This window comes from Mustela lutreola, chromosome 9 (assembly GCF_030435805.1).
Source record: "Mustela lutreola isolate mMusLut2 chromosome 9, mMusLut2.pri, whole genome shotgun sequence".
Classification (NCBI taxonomy): Eukaryota; Metazoa; Chordata; class Mammalia; order Carnivora; family Mustelidae; genus Mustela; species Mustela lutreola.
The window spans coordinates 69,852,239-69,868,035 of NC_081298.1; the positions used below are offsets into that span (position 1 = coordinate 69,852,239).

Genomic DNA, 15,797 nt, shown 5'->3' on the forward strand with positions numbered 1-15,797 from the left:
CCCATGATCAACCCAAGGGCACTCCTGGAACCCCTGGCTTGAGACTGCCCAAGATGAATCATTCTGAAGGAAAGTGAATATTTGTCAAGCACTCTCTATGTGTAAGAGGTGGGCTCCAGACCCGACCAAACCTCACCTATATTCAAAAACTACACCATAAATACCAGGTTAAGGAATTTGGATCACATTGAGGAGCAGTGGGAAGATGACTCTGGCATCCGTGAGAGGGAAGAACAAGACCTTGGAAGCAGCAAACTGAGAGACATGAGTGGCTTCAGATCCTTCAGAGAGGGGCTCACACCCTCTGAGTTTTATTCCTGGCTTTTGGTTGCCCTGCTAAGTAAAGACTGTGTAAATCCATGGCAGGCCACAAAAGACCGCTGCTTGCCTCCTAAAACCCATTTTCCCCCCTCTCTCTTTTCTAACAAAATCTGGAGTTTATCTAGAGCAGCAAAATTCCCTGCTGAAAATATTCACCTCCCCCAAACCTAGCTAAAGATGTCCATGTAATCCATTTCTGGTCAATGAGGTGTGCAAAGAATTTCATAGCGAGGCTTCTTCAAAGGTATTGTTTTCTTGATAAAAAGATACTTAAGTTCAGCAGGCCAAACTTTTTCCCTACTCCCTTATTCTGGCCTGGAACTCAGATGTGATGGCTGGAAGTGGCACAGCTGTTTGTGACCGTGAATACAAAAGCTTCAGGTCAAGGATGGCAGAGCAGGAAGACAGCAAGAAACTTATTTCTTAATTTCTCCCTTACCAACCCATACTGCCTCTCTCCAGACTCCTTATTATGTGAGAAAAATACCCCCTACTTGTTCAAGGTTTATTTTAAGAAGCCCAGTGTAATTCTAACAGGTATATGTGGCAACCTGAATAGCTCAGTTTCCCCCTCTTTCTATGGTCCCACAACCTGGTGCATGAATGAATAATGCATCTGTTACATGCTTTTCAGAGGCTGCCCCCCAGGAACATCTAAAGATGCCCTCAGGTTATACTACCTGGTTGGTTCCAACTCTCTCAGGCTTGCAAGCTTCTCTGGCTTGCCTGGACCCTCCAGACACCGGCGGGCAATGCCAGCTGGCACAAGCCCAGCATACCAGATCTCCAGCTATGAATCCAAGAAGGAGCCCTAGACCAGCCATCAAGAGTCCTGGGGCCCTGGAGGATGACCTCTGTTACTAATCAGGGCACGACCCTGACCCAGTCATTCCCCACTCCCCCCGGGACTTTAGTCACCCCTTCTTTAAAATAGGGAGATTGGGCACCTGGGTGGCTCAGTTGGTTAAATGACTGCCTTTGGCTCAGACGATGATCCCAGAGTCCTGGGATCGAGTCCCACATTGGGCTCCCAGCTCTGCAGGGAGTCTGCTTCTCCCTCTGACCTTCTTCCCTCTTATGCTCTCTCTCTCTCTCTCTAATAAATAAATAAAATCTTTAAAAAATAAATAAAATAAAATGGGGAGACTGAGCCAGTATATCAAATTAGCTTGTGTTAAGCTATAAAAGAGAAAACCAACAAAACACAAAAAGAGCAGATTCAAATGGTTTCAACAATAAGGAAGTCGAGACCATTCCAGGGATGGTATGGTCAGCCACTCACTCATGTCATCAGATACCCTGCAGTTCTCCAGGGATTCGTTTTGTCCTCATTCTGACTTCCTGCAGGGGCACAGGGATGACTACCCCAGTATAAGTCATTATAACCAGGCGCACTACCAGCCAAGAACAAAAAGAATCCATCTTTCTTTCTTTCTTTCTTTCTTTCTACCTTTCTTTCTTTCTAAGATTTGATTGATTGGTCGATGACACAGAGAGAGAGAGAGAGAAGAGAGCACACACATGCACAAGGGAGTTAGGCAGAGACAAAGGGAAAAGCAGGCTCCCCGCTGAGCAGAGAGTCCCACGTGGGACTCGATCCCAGGACCCCAAGATCATGACCTGAGCTGAAGGCAAACGCTTAACCACTGAGCCACCCAAGTGCCCCAAGAATCCATCTTTCTGTTGTTTCATTTTTAGGAACAAGGAAATTTCCCCACATTTCCCTATCAGATTTCCCTTTACCTCTTATTGGCCAGAAGTGTTTATTTCCAAGCCGTCACCAAAAAGGACAATAGGATCACCACCTGCTGGGAGCGTACTTTGCAGAGCCAACCATGACCAGTACAGAAAGGGAGCCCTCCTTGCTACCGAAACCCCATGATACCGAGCAGATAAAGGCAGAGGGTTTTGGGCTGAAGTTAAGGATGTGGAGAGGGCTGGAGCCCCGCCCTATCATCTTCAGAGTCCCAGTCACAGAATCCACCAGTATGAAAACACTGGGCTTGGGTTCTAAGGCGGCTTTCCCCCTAGCATCCCATCGGTCTCTGCTTCTAAGATGAATGGCAGGATGAGGTCAATGAGAAAGGGAAAACTACCTATGTCCATGGAGGCCATATTGAAGATGAGGCCACTCAAAGCCCCAGGGGCTTCCTCTGGGCTTGCTACAGCTCAGAAAACTATATGGACTGTTCTACACTGCGCTCCTAATAGCCACTCACATTTATGTGAAGTTTTCCTGTCTGCCAGGCTCTTGGGCACACATGATCTCATCCAGTCCCAGAAACAGCCCTATAAGTAGTCAAAAGCCCAAACTGCTCTACACTAGAGCCATAGCGATGGGGAAACCAAGGCACAAATCAAGGAGACATTTGTCCCACAAAACCCAGGTCTGGACCACAGCTGCCAGTCGGGTGTAAGGATGAGTGCCACTTCTTAGAAACTGGGGGTCTCCAAGGGAAAAAGCCATAGGCGTGACGAGAGGTGACCCGGGTCTCTCATTCTATCTGAACACTCTCCCCTTATCTGTAGAGTGCATCCCCTGAGTGCACCCCCTTGGGCCCATTGGGAGGACTGGGGGAGCCCTGTGAAGGCCCCTGGGTTGTTGAGAAGGGCTGTGGGGTCCTCCTGGCTAAAGCTACAGACAGCCTGGAGAGAGCAAGATCTGTCCCTTCATCTCCGGACTACACCCGGAGGAATCCTCAGCCCCAAACGCCCACTGCCACCCACGCCTGGCCACTGCCTCCTCCCTGGGCTGCCAAGGCTGCCTCCCCCCCGCCACACCCCCCCGCAACTCCCCCGCTCCCTGGGGGCAGGCAGCTGCTAATGGCTCTCCCCACAACCTGCTTCATTAAAGATTTGTTCTGTGGAGTTGCAATCAAAATAAACAGACCAGCCTGAAAGCCAGGGAACTAAAACCCAATTAAGAGGGAATGGAGCTAGAAGGAGGGGTGGGGGCAGGAGGGGAAAAGAGGCTGGGGCTTTCCAAAGACTCAGTTCCCATGGCAGCCAGCTTCCAAAATAGTCTGGAAATGAAAAATAATGAAAACCACTGTGGAGAGCAATACGATCCTGGCAGGAGAGTACCGACCTCGGGATTGGCTAAATCCCCTTGCTCGTGGTTCCCAGAGGGCTCCCCAGTGGGTCAGAGCCCTGGTGACCTGTCCCTCCCCAATCCCTGCCCATTCCTCTTTTCCTCTCAAGCTGGTGAATGGTTCAGACCCTCCGCAGGGCCCACTGCCAGGGCTCCAAGATGAAGGAGCCACATATGACCGGGCCCCCTGAGGAAACGAGAGACATGTGATGCAGGCGGGGAGGGCCCGGGATGAGACTCCAAGGGCAAGTTCAGGCACCATGAGGCCCAGTTTCAGAGGGCTTCCTGGAGGAAGCGACATTTGGACTGATACCTGAAGGGGGAGCTGTCCGGGAAATGAGCAGAAGGAAGGTTGTTTCAGGAAGCAAGAAGAGGAACTACAAAGGCCCAGGAAGTAGGGGAGTGGGAGAGAGAAAAATCAGGAGTTCAGTAGGGCTGACAATTATTGAGTTAGGTGGATTTTGTACCAAGCATAGTACTTTTTTACACACGGAATCCCAAGAGGCATGCTGAGACTCATAGATGTCAAGGTGGTGGACCGGGGGCCCCAGTAGAGGTCTGTGGACCCAACACCGACCTTCCTTCCCTCTGACGGGAGCCCCCACCTCCCTGCCCCTTCGCTCACCCTGCCAACAGGGGAGCAGTCATTTCCTAGCCATATCTCCAAGGAGGCCCAGCAGCCCACCGGCAGGCATTGCCGTTTAACCATCTCCAGACCCCCTTGTGGTCTGGTTTCTGTTTCATTGGTGAGGCAACAGGAAAGCTGAGATCCTATTAAGCTGACTTGCAGAGGCCAAAGAGGAATAACAGCCAAAATTAAGTTAACCCTTGCTTACTCCTTTGTCCACCACCCCCTGCTTCCCGGACCACAGACATAAGCACTGAACCATGGGACCGACGAGGGAAGCAACAACTTCACCCCTTGGAGAAGGGGCTCTCAGGCCCTGAGGGACACGTGGCCTCCCCAGGCAGGCTGGACAGGTCGGGAGCCTCCTGCACCGGTGTAAGTCCCAGTGCCATACGGGGTCCTCCAGCCTGACAGCACTTGCCACGGCAAGGACGCCTGGGCAGGAAGCAGGACTATGCAAACAGGACCTGGTTCTTCCAAAAGGGAAGGAGGAAGGTGGAGTTCAGCGGCCCCGAGGGCAGATCTCAGGCATGGACTTCCCACGGGTCTCTCTTTCCAAGAAGCCAAGCCAGCGCCCAGTGGGAACCAACAGGAACCGGATGGCAAACCCAGAGCTACTAGCTCCTAACAGCGTCCCCTGAAGGCTCAGAGCAAAAGGGGAATGCAGGCCAAGGAAAGGGCACTGGGCTGGGAGTCCAGAGGCTGGCCTTGAGCAGGTGCCTGGCCTGGCCTCGTGGTGAGCAAAGCACAAGCGTTGTAATCAGATCCCCCCAAGGGATCAGCCTAGTTCTGCCTCCTTGGAGCTGCATGACTGTGGTCTAGTTACTGCTCTTGGAGCCTCAGTTACCTCAGCAGCGAATGGGTACAGTCGTGATGACTCCATAGGGTTTGTATTGGGCAAAAAAGGCGCGAGAGTGCCTTGAGCAAACTGGGCAGGGACTAGGAATTCAGTAGCATTCCTTTCTCCTCCAGACCTCAGCTTCGCCAGCCGTAAAATGGGGTGCCAACCCCCATGGTTAGGTGTGTAGAGTGCTCAGAAGACTGCAAAGGCCTCTAGAAGTATACAAGAGGCCTGTGGCCACAGAGGCTGCCGAGAAACTAGTCCCTTTCCAACCCCCAGTCCCCTTGTCATGTCTCCCACCTGCCATTGGCCGTAAGGCCTCCCCCACTCTGCACGGCCTCTTCCTGGCTGGTCTTGAGGGGTTTCTGTGTCCACAGAGATAGAAGAACATATATAGGGCAAGTATAAGAAACTCACAGCACAAATAAAAATTAGAATTTTTTTGCCCCTCCCCAGCCGTCCGCCACCCCCTGCTTACAGTTGGAGGAAATGAAGTCCAGGCATATAGATGATCTGTCTGAAGTCACAGCATGTTAGTGCCTGGGTTTGAAACCCCAGCACCACCGCATTCCAAGGCCCATGCCCCTGCCCTACCCCATCCCACTTCCCAGTTCGCAGGCAGAATGTCTCCTGGGCCCAAAGGGCCTGTCCAGGGCCAGAGTGAGGAATTCAGAGAACTGGGGCAAGTCTCTCCTCCCACAGGTGCCAAGAGTGTGGTCCCCTCTCTACCAGCAGGAGAAAGTGACACGCTGAGTGACCGCCAGCTTCCTCACTGGCCCACACCATCCTGGAGGGAGCCAACGGGGCAGGGACAAGGGCAATCTGCCTGGAGGTGGTGACACTCAGGCCCGGGTTTGGATCTGAGTTCAGCTGGCTAAACCTACACAGGTTCCCCCACCTCTCTGCCTCGTAGTCCACTTATCCAGGAGAAATGCTGGTCCCATCTCCCAGGCAGGCTGCCAGGAGACCTGAAGGAAATAACCGATACGTGCTGAAAACCCTCGAACCTTGTTATCATTAGTAATTAAGCCAGTCGTTATTTGTTTGTGTTTCCAAGCAGCAGACTGGCTAAGTGTGTTAGAGAGCTTCTCCCTCCCCACTCCTCAGCCCTTCCCGTCCTGTGGACACTGGCCCAGCTTTGTCCACAGATAATGGACAGGTGACTCGATGTCCCTTACCCCCCCTGTCAGAACAGCCCCCCCCAGGCTGGGTAAGCGCCCACAGAGACATTGAGCCTTGACTGTTTATCTCGCAGTTGTGCCCAGCCTGTCACAGAGCAAAGGAGGCAGGTGAGGCAGGCCTTTTCCCCCTTGTGACTCCCAGGGCTGAAGAAAGCCCAACATGGTAGATCAACAGCCACCTGACACACTTTTGTGGAGCATTCACTATGTGTCAAGCACTGTGCTTGCCTGTCATGGACAGAATTCGGGGCCCCTCATGTCACAGCCCACAGTGACGGAGCAGAGACCCCCATCTTGTCCACCTGCCTTCCCTCAGATGTCCACCTTTGGTCCGCAACACCACATTTCCACACAATCCGAGGGAAGGAGCAAGCGGGGAGGACTGCTGGCCTTGGGAACCCCATCCTGGGCAGGAGGGAAGGTCTCAGCCATCTGAGAGGACCCAGGGGACTCAGCCCAGTCAGAGCAGCAAAAGGGAATGAGGCAAGTAAAGAGACTCTGGGCCCAGAGAGGGGCGTTGGCTTGGAGATTTAGGGTGCTGGCCCAAACAGGGAAGCCCTTCTGCCTGGGTGTCCAAGAAGGAATGTTGCCCAATCAGCCCCCCAGACCAACACCTCTAAAATAATGCCAGAGGTTCCCCTAGCAAGGTCTGAGGCTCAGTGTGCACACATTGGTTACCAAATCACACTAACCAGGAAATCAGATAAAATGGAGGCTTCCTCTGACGTCAGAGGAAAACAGAAGCCCCCTGACAGCTGAGCAGGTTTTGAGGGCAGAGCAGGGAGTCAGAGAGAGCCCACAGAGAGAGAGCTGAGAGAAGGCCATAGCCCTAGAGGAGCCCGTAATCCTAGGGGTCTCTGAGGAAATCATATCTCCTGAGCTGTAGGCTCTGTTCTCCCATGTTCCCAGGGGTCCACAGAGAGATGTGGTTAGCCACTGGGTTCAAAGGGACACTGTGTTTCTCACGGGTCATCCATTCAACTCTCCCAGCTACCCCCATGAGGCAGAAATCATCACACCCAGAGGAATCTAAAAGAACCTGCAGCTCAGAGAGGTTAAATAACTCAGTCTGGGTCTCACAGTGTCCTCATCAAGGTCATTTGTCTGTAAAGAACCTACACACTTATTGTTTAACAGGATAAAATAACTCACCAGTGACTGTTCCAAGCCTCCCCCGTCCCCTTTCCTGCTAGTGGGGGGGTCCCGCTGGCCCATGTCTTTGCTTTTCCTTCCCACCCTTGAGGACACCCCTGCCTGCAAAGTGGTTCTTTGGGACTTTGACAAGCAGAATTGGAAGTAAAAGGGAGAAGAGAGGAAGATCCAAGAGGCACTGGGCTAGGCCTGGGGTAGCTGTGAGGAGAAATTACGGGCAGAGGAGAAAGGAGAACTGCGCGCCGGGGAAGGCACACAGGCCGCTAGAGAAACGGGGGGCAGGCTAGAAAGTACCCTGTCTCATGACTGAGAAACGCAAAGAAAGAACTGAAGTTATAATGTTATAATGACATAACATTTGGCTTCCAAACTCTGTTCTTTTGAACCAGCGCCGCTGAGCCTGGACCACATGAGTCACTGTTTTGTGGGCATTCCCCTTGCCAGGGTGGATGACGGAAAGAATGTGGCGCAGCGACCAGCCTCCTTCCCAGACACCTTTGCTGTCCTCCGTGTCATGTCCTCTTCCTCCCACTCACCCCCTCGTTTCCTTCGTGCTTCGGCATTCCCGCTCCTTTGCACCCATGTCTGTAGCCCACAGCCTTCCGTGACCACCGCAGCATCTCGTTGGCCCTTTGCCACAATGATGACAATTTCTGCTGGAGTGCGCACTGCGAACGGTCTCGTTGCATCCATGTTTCCTGGTTCAAAAATCGTTTCCCCAGTCCAAAGTCTCCTTTTGGAAGCTTTATCTTTAAAGTGTAGCCCTAAACTGTCCTGACTCTCGGCTGTATTCCACCTCTGTGGCTCCGTTAACAAGTCGGGGGCTGATGAATCAATAGAATTGGGGGCTGATCCTTAAAGAATTCCCTAATCCAGCTGGTTTATTGTAGAATCTCCATAGGAAATAAACATAAAAATGGTTTTACTTCTTTTCTCTTCCCCTGTCTATACTATGACAAGTTCCTTTTACCCTTGGTTAAAAGTCCCCTTGTCTACATCATGGCCCGGTCCGTACTGTCTATTTCCTTGAGTTTCTAGCACAATCTAGGACTCAGTTCTGCTTGTTTATTAATTTGTTTGTTCTCCCTCCTTTCCCAGGAGAGGCCAGAGCTGTGGTGGCTCGAGCTGGAGAAGGAATCTGATCGAATCTTCACATACTTTCTTCCCACCACTCCCTCCAGGGCTAGCTCATCCCAAAGATGACGGACAGAGAGAAAGGCAAACATCTTCTAACCTAGAATGAAATCTTTTCAGGGGTGGTTGCTACAGCTCATTATTTGGTTAAGCCCAATGGCCTTTGGTGTCCTCGGTGGGGCAGACATCCACGGGCTGGCGCCCCCATGGTGCAGGTCTGGGTGCCTCAGAAGGGCCCTGCAAGGACCCAAGTCTGTTGACTCTAGGGCCTCCTACCACTGGTGCCTCTCCCAGTGGGCAGCAGACTCGTATGGGGAGGGATAGGAAGAAGGAAGGAAGGGGACGGGAAGAGGGCTAACCGCAAGGGGACTCAACTCCAGCTACCTGATCCGGCATCCACTCCACCCACAGAAAACGCATGAGCCCTGGCCTTACCAAACTGGGGGAGAGGGGCTGCTTCCTCTCCATTCTGCCAGCATTCTCTCTGTCTCCTCTCTCCTGCTCGGCTCACACAAGGCACACCAGCAAGTCCGTCCTCCCATTTCCCCTTCAAAATCTAAAAAGCATTTTGCAAGTACCTTCAAAAGATTTTTTTTTTTTTAACTTTTGCAAGAGACTCAAATGTGAGCAAATGATCTATGAACAAGGAAACATGGATAAGAACAGACCACTCGGTTTCCCCCTCCTTAGGCTTTCAGGACAAGAAAGAGCTGCCTTCTCTTCTCCATTGGAAGGGAAAGAACAGCCCCTTTCTTTATGAGAGCTGCATACCCACCCCCAGCTCTCCCCGGTCCTTTTTTATTGACCGAGGGTGTGGGACTTCCATCCAGGAGCCCAGGCAAGGACGAACAGCTTCATTTGTGCCCAAGGCGAAAGCGGCCGCGTACAGAGCATGGTGCACGAGGTAAGACCGCCCACCAAGTGTGCTGGGCAGGTGGAAAGCCCACGGCGCAATGTGCTGAATCCCGATGGCATTTTCAACTGGGGGGCCAATTCCTTGTTTCCGTCTGGACAGACAGACGTTGCCTCAATGAGGAGCTGTGGATAACCGATCCCATGAAAGTGTCAGAAGAGCCGCTCTGGACAACCCCGGGGCAGGTCAGAGCGAATTACCGTGCTTCACGGTACTTTCGAAGAAAAGGCAGCTTTACTGCTTTCAAGTAGATACAGTAATGGGAACCAGGTGTGACCAGGAGAGGTCCATGGGGGAGCAGCTTCAAAAACTAGCTAAGAATAAGTTCTAACCAGCAAAGTAGTTGTTTATACATGAATGGGTGAGTGTCTGTGATTTTAAATGTCCTATTTGAGTATCTCTCCCCACATTGTTTTCTCACTATCTTTCTGTACTTCCATGAGGACAGATTGCCTAAGCCAAGACTAACTTCCTCCCAGCCCTGTCCAAATTACTCCAAATCTCAGATGAATAGTTCCTCACAATCAAATATGTTTGCCTGAGTGGTAGGCAGCAAAGACTTCCTCACAAGGAAGCCTGGAGGAGGAGTTTAGCCAAAACTTCCACGTGGAGGCAACCTTGATCCCAGCCCCAGCCCATCTCAGAGGGAGCGTCCCCAGACTTTGGCGCTCAACGATAGTGGATGAACTTAGCTGAGATGAACTATGCAGGGGAGAAAGGGGAAGAGCTGAAGGCTCCCCTGTGGGACGGGTCCTGTATCAGATCCAGAAATCAGGTATTGAAATCGTGAATATTTCAGTTCAGGGATTCCTGGGGTACATGCTCTGAGGATCCAGCCAGGCTCCATGTGGTCCCAGAAAATTGAATCTTGTTGTTGAGAGGTAGCACCCATACTAACAATGGCACAAGGTAAAGTGAAGAACAGAGGGAACAGAACTGGTGCAAAAGAATAAGATTACTTGTAGCTAGAAACCCCAAGAGGCTTTATGAAGGAGATTTTTGAGGTAACCTTTAAAGCTAATTTAAGAAAACAAAACACCAAATAGGCTACAATGATAACGGATACATGAATGAGAACAGTTATTTGGAAAACAGTATGGCAAGATCTCCTATGGTTGAAGATATGCATTCCATCACCCAGCAATTATACATCCAAGTATACATGGTAAAAAACAAACCAAAAAACCTCTTACACATGAACCAGACATTCAATGCCACTCTCTATGTAATGTCAAAAATTAGAAATGACCTAAATGTCCACTAACAGATAAAAGGATGCATAAATTGAGATATATATCCATACAATGGAATATTACACATAGGTGGAGGTGAATGTACTAGAGCTTTGTGTATCAATGTGGAAAAATCTAGAAAGCTCTGTTCAAAGCATATAAGGAGGGGTGCCTGGGTGGCTCAGTGGGTTAAGCCTCTGCTTTCGGCTCAGGTCATGATCCCGGGTTCCTGGGATCAAGCCCCGCATCAGGCTCTCTGCTCAGCAGGGAGCCTGTTTCCTCCCCTCTCTCTCTGCCTGCCTCTCTGCCTGCTTGTGATCTCTGTCTGTCAAATAAATAAATAAAATCTTTAAAAAAAAAAAGCATATATGGAAATCTCTGACCCATCATTACTTGAGCACTAGGCTGACCAAGCAGAGACTTCAGTGGTTGCATACAGGGAATACAGGCTTTACACAATTAGTCCAGCAAAGTCACTAAACAGAAAAAGCAGCAATGACACAACAATAAAACAATAACCCCCTTAAGGAGAGGAGAATCTGATTTCCAGACTTATCACATTGTATTATTTACATCATAGTCAAATTGTTGAAAGGCAAGGAGAAAATATTGAAAGAAGCAAGAGAAAAATAACTCATCATATACAAGAAACTGGCAATCAAGAATTTCATATCCATTAAGACAATCCTTCAAAATTGAAAGAGAAATTAAGATATTCCCAGATAAACAAATCCAACAGAACTCACAATAAATGTGTATGAGCCAATTTAGCCAGAGATGGTTAAATCAGATTTTTTAGTCTAACTATATGCTATTTATAAGAGACACACTGAAATACAAGGACCCAGAAAAAGTGAAGTAAAAGGATGGAGTTAGATAGAGCAAGAAAAATAAAAATTGAAAGAAAAGTGGTATCAGTAATAGAGAAAATAGGCTTTAAGGCAAAAGGCATCATTAGAGATAGAGTTTCAATACATAGTATGAAAGGAAACTCTCCAGAAAGAGATGAAAATCTGTAACATTTAGATAACTAATAACTTGACTTTGAAATATATAAAGTTCACCCCTAATAACTGATAGTTCCACAATCATAGCAGATTTCTCTGTAACTGACATATCAAGGAGATGTAATTAGAAATGACTTAAATTGACAGTCTTAGTCTAATGGGCAAATATAGAGCCCTTCACTCAGTCATTGTAGTATTCATATTTTTCCCTTGGAACATATATAAAAACCGACGATGTGTTATGCACAAATTAGAAATTAGAAAATGATAGCAAAAATACTTTCAAGTTATAAATGCACCCCTAATAACTCATGCGTTAAAGAAAAAATTATAAGGAAATGAGAAATGAGAAAATATTTAGAACCTAACAATTAAAAATAACAACATCTCGAAGTTTCTTGATGCAGGTACAAGAATGTTAAAGAGAAAAATCCATTTTCATTTATGGCTCCTGTAAGAGCAGATGTAAACATCACAACCTATAAAGAATTAAGTGATCAGCTCAAGAGATTAGAGAGGAGAGAAACAACAAAGTAAACCCAAGTAAAGTAGAAGGAAAGCAATAAAGATGAGGACAGACACTAATAGAAAATGGGCATAGCGAGCATCAATAAAAGCAAAAACTGGTTCCTTGAAAAGACTGACAAAGTAGATAACTCTCTGGGAAAGTTGATCAACATAAAAAAAGTGAAGGTACAAATGAACACTAGTGGAACCAAGTTGCCACACCAGTGGTGGACCCTGTATCCAGAATGTTAGGTGGGAAAGAGATAGCCTTCTATCTTGTTTAAGCCACTGTCACTCTGGGTGTCTGTTTCTCACAATGGAAACTATTCCCAACCAACCCAGAGGGCTAGGCTGGGCATGGACGTGTCTGGTCATCTCAACTATGCCAGGCAGGATGAGGTTGGTGAGGGATAGGGAGGAGAGCCTGTCTCATGGGTGATCAGGTGAAGCTGTCTCTGAGAAGCACAAATGACAGGTGAGGTCACAGCCAGGCTGGGCTGAGGTGGCAGGTTGGACGGTAGCCAGGAGGAGAAGTGGTGACTGCAGCCAGTGCCCTGACTACTTTCAACAGTCTCCTGGCTTTCCAAATGGGCTCATCTTGTGGAGGCCAGACCCAGTGGGGAGGTCTGGTTCCTCTGGGACAGGTGATGTGGAATCTGGCTTGTGTTTGCAAGTTCCAGGAAGCCACCTCAAACTGGTTTAAACCATAAAGAAAACACAGTCCCTCATTTAGCTTTATTCTAACCCACAACTTCAATTATGGCTCCAAAGATGCACAATATTGGCCCCATGTGGTCTTATGCTACCCATCTCTCCAACAGCTCCAGATTCTTCTCTGGTAAGAGAAATGGCTTTATCAGTTCCACACGTTCCATTCTCACCCACACCCCCAGGGAGAAAAAGAGCTCCTTCCCTCCAGGCCTCCTTTACAAGTCTAGCATTTAGTGTTCTCTCATTGGCCAAAAATAGGTCATGTGTTTGTCTCTAGCCCAATCAACATGCCGATTGACTTCAGCCAATCAGGACTCCCCTCTGGAGCTGTTGTTAAATTAAATTGGACGATTACAGAGTTGCCTTCTCTGCGCATATATTGTAGAGGATGTTAATATACCTAACTTGTAATACTTTCAGGCGGTCAATAAAATTAGTATTTACTCACTTAGCTCAGTGGTCAACCCTGCATTTATCAGTGGGAGGTATGAATGGCTGTTAGCACTAACCCTGAAAAGCAGGGCTCCATTCCCACCCCTGGGGTGAGAAATTTGGGTTGGGGTTCTTGGGGACTGGTTTCCGAGGAAAAGGGGTGGCATCAACACAAAACTCAACCCCCAGCCGCCTAGTCCTGGGAGGCAAACTGAGGTAGCATGTCTTAATACAGCTGAAGGCAGGGACCCAAGGAGGGCTAGACCTTCCTAATCACCCAAAACCCCCAAGGACAAAGAAGCAGAAGTGACTGTGCCCAAACATGACTTTCCTAGGGGGACGGCTCCCCATTTTGTGACATCCCCCTGGGATCATCCCTAGGACCCTGGGGAGGGGTGGGGGACTGTCCCATTAAATGGCCACATTCAAAGTAAGAGGAGCAGGGAGGCTGCAGAGCTTCCCTGAGGCTTGGCTCCTGGTGGGTGACGGGGTCATACACCCTGACAGGCCTTTACCCAAGGAGAAAAATCTTTCTAATAGCCCAGAAGAATGCCCTAATCTGACATCTCGTTTAGCAGATTATTGGGCCTGGCTTTGATCTCTACTGGGCATAATGAGTGCGCCTCTCAAGCCAATCAGCAGTCATTAATTAGCAGAGCGGTCAGCAGCTGGGCCTGCCCAGGAGTGGGGCCCTCCGCTTTCCGATGGGGAAGGCGAGATGTTTGTGAGCAAGTCAGACGCAGTGTGCAGCTATGGGCTGTATCAGGGTCCCCAGAACGGACCCTGAGGTCTCTCTGGGAAAGTATCCTAAGCGGGGCCTTCACATGACACTCATGACACACAATGCTGCCCAGGATCTGGGCAGTGAGCGATGGCTTCCACTCCCTGCAACACCTCACCCCATAGCAAAGACCACAGCAAGCAGAGTGTGGGATACAACCACAAACACACTCCAATGTGCGGGGAGACCAGAGACCACCTGCTTGTGCATGGCCTCCTCCCTCAAGGCCAAAGGCTGCCTCTCTGACTTACTGGATCTTAGCCCCCTTTTCTCCTTCTTCTTGGGCCCTGCCATTTCCCCCTTCCATGTGGCCTTTAGAGTCCCTGGGAGCAAAAGAGAGTGGGTACTGGGTCCTATGGTTTCGGCATCTCTAACAGCCGTGGGACCAGCCTCACATTCCTACCTGAGGGTTGAGGTTTCAACAGAGACATGACCAAGGACACAGATGAGGAGAACCTGCACCGTTTCTCCTGGGTCAGAGGCAGAGTGAGGCAGACAAAAACTAGAGACTTAGGGGCGCCTGGGTGGCTCAGTGGTTAAGCCGCTGCCTTCGGCTCAGGTCATGATCTCAGGGTCCTGGGATCGAGTCCCGCATCGGGCTCTCTGCTCAGCAGGGAACCTGCTTCCTCCTCTCTCTCTCTCTGCCTGCCTCTCTGCCTACTTGTGATTTCTCTCTGTCAAATAAATAAATAAAATCTTTAAAAAAAAAAAAAAAAAAAACTAGAGACTTAGCATGGGAAGAGCTGGATTCGTATGCCATCCTCTGCCACTCACTAAAGAGGCCTGTGACCTTGAAGTAAGTCCCCTTAATTTCTCTGAATACTGGTGCTGTCCTTTGCGTGCAACAGGGCTATTTTTCACATAGTGATCACAATATGAACGGTCCTTAGCTTTCGCATAACCCCAAAACACTGAGTGAACATGTGTATTTTAAGTGCTCAGATTACTAATACATTTTTAAATCAGTGAAACCAAACGTTACATTTATCTTCATTTCAAAAATTAATGAACATATAAAACATTAAGTGAAACATTCGAAGAAATATAAACATTAAACTTAATATATCAGAACAAATGATTAGGAGACAAAAACTTTTAAATAATTATCCAAACAATTATTCACAGGACTTATTCAAAAGATAACAGGATAAAGTAATTAACTGTGAAAATTAAATGTTAGTACTACTAACATTTAGTACTACTCTAAAAAAAAAAAAATTGAAGATGTCCTTGTTATGTCATTAACAACTGAACATTAACAATTTGCATGCAAAGTTTTCCCACTGCAAACTTTTTCTGACTCTATACCATTTGGGGCAACAGTACACGGAGATAGTTATAAACTAACAGCAAATATGTTCTTTTGACACCATGACCATGGTGGGGAGGAATCTATCTCTTGTTTAATAAGTTTGAGAAAAGCTTTTCAAATTTTTTTTCTGGCAGAAGTGGACAAAGAATGAGACCTTTTAACTGATAGTAAACATTTATTTTTTATTTGTTTTAATAAAAGCCTTCTTTACGCTCACCAGTGATGGGCAGAGACTGCCACACCATTGGTTGTGTCCATCTCAATGCTCTTGGGTTCTTTGAACTAGAACTAGAGCTTCAGAAGAAGGTTTGCTATGCTGATTGGCATTTTCTTACCCCTCTTGAGAAGTATGGAAACACACACAAAGCTTTCTAAATGAGTGTCCCTTTGTTCTAGTTGAAATTGCAATGTGGCATATTACTTACCTGGGTGGTTTCAAAACAGAACTGACTCTGATATTAGATTCTTAAAAATATGAACCAACAGTATGACACTAAAAACTGTAGATGTGTGATATCTTAAAAACACAGAGACTAACAAAAACTGGCTTTATT

General features: G+C 48.3%; 1 long non-coding RNA gene across 1 annotated transcript in view; it reads right to left on the minus strand.

Moving 5' to 3' along the window:
• Window positions 1–5,925, minus strand: part of LOC131808548 (uncharacterized) — a 31,710-nt gene extending 25,785 nt beyond the window's left edge. Inside the window, exons 1-2 of the long non-coding RNA XR_009344823.1 lie at window positions 5,360–5,925; window positions 5,182–5,246 (exon numbers count right to left, since the gene is read on the minus strand). This is a non-coding gene — a long non-coding RNA (uncharacterized LOC131808548). The remainder of the gene's footprint in view (window positions 1–5,181; window positions 5,247–5,359) is intronic.
• Window positions 5,926–15,797: the final 9,872 nt, after the last annotated feature.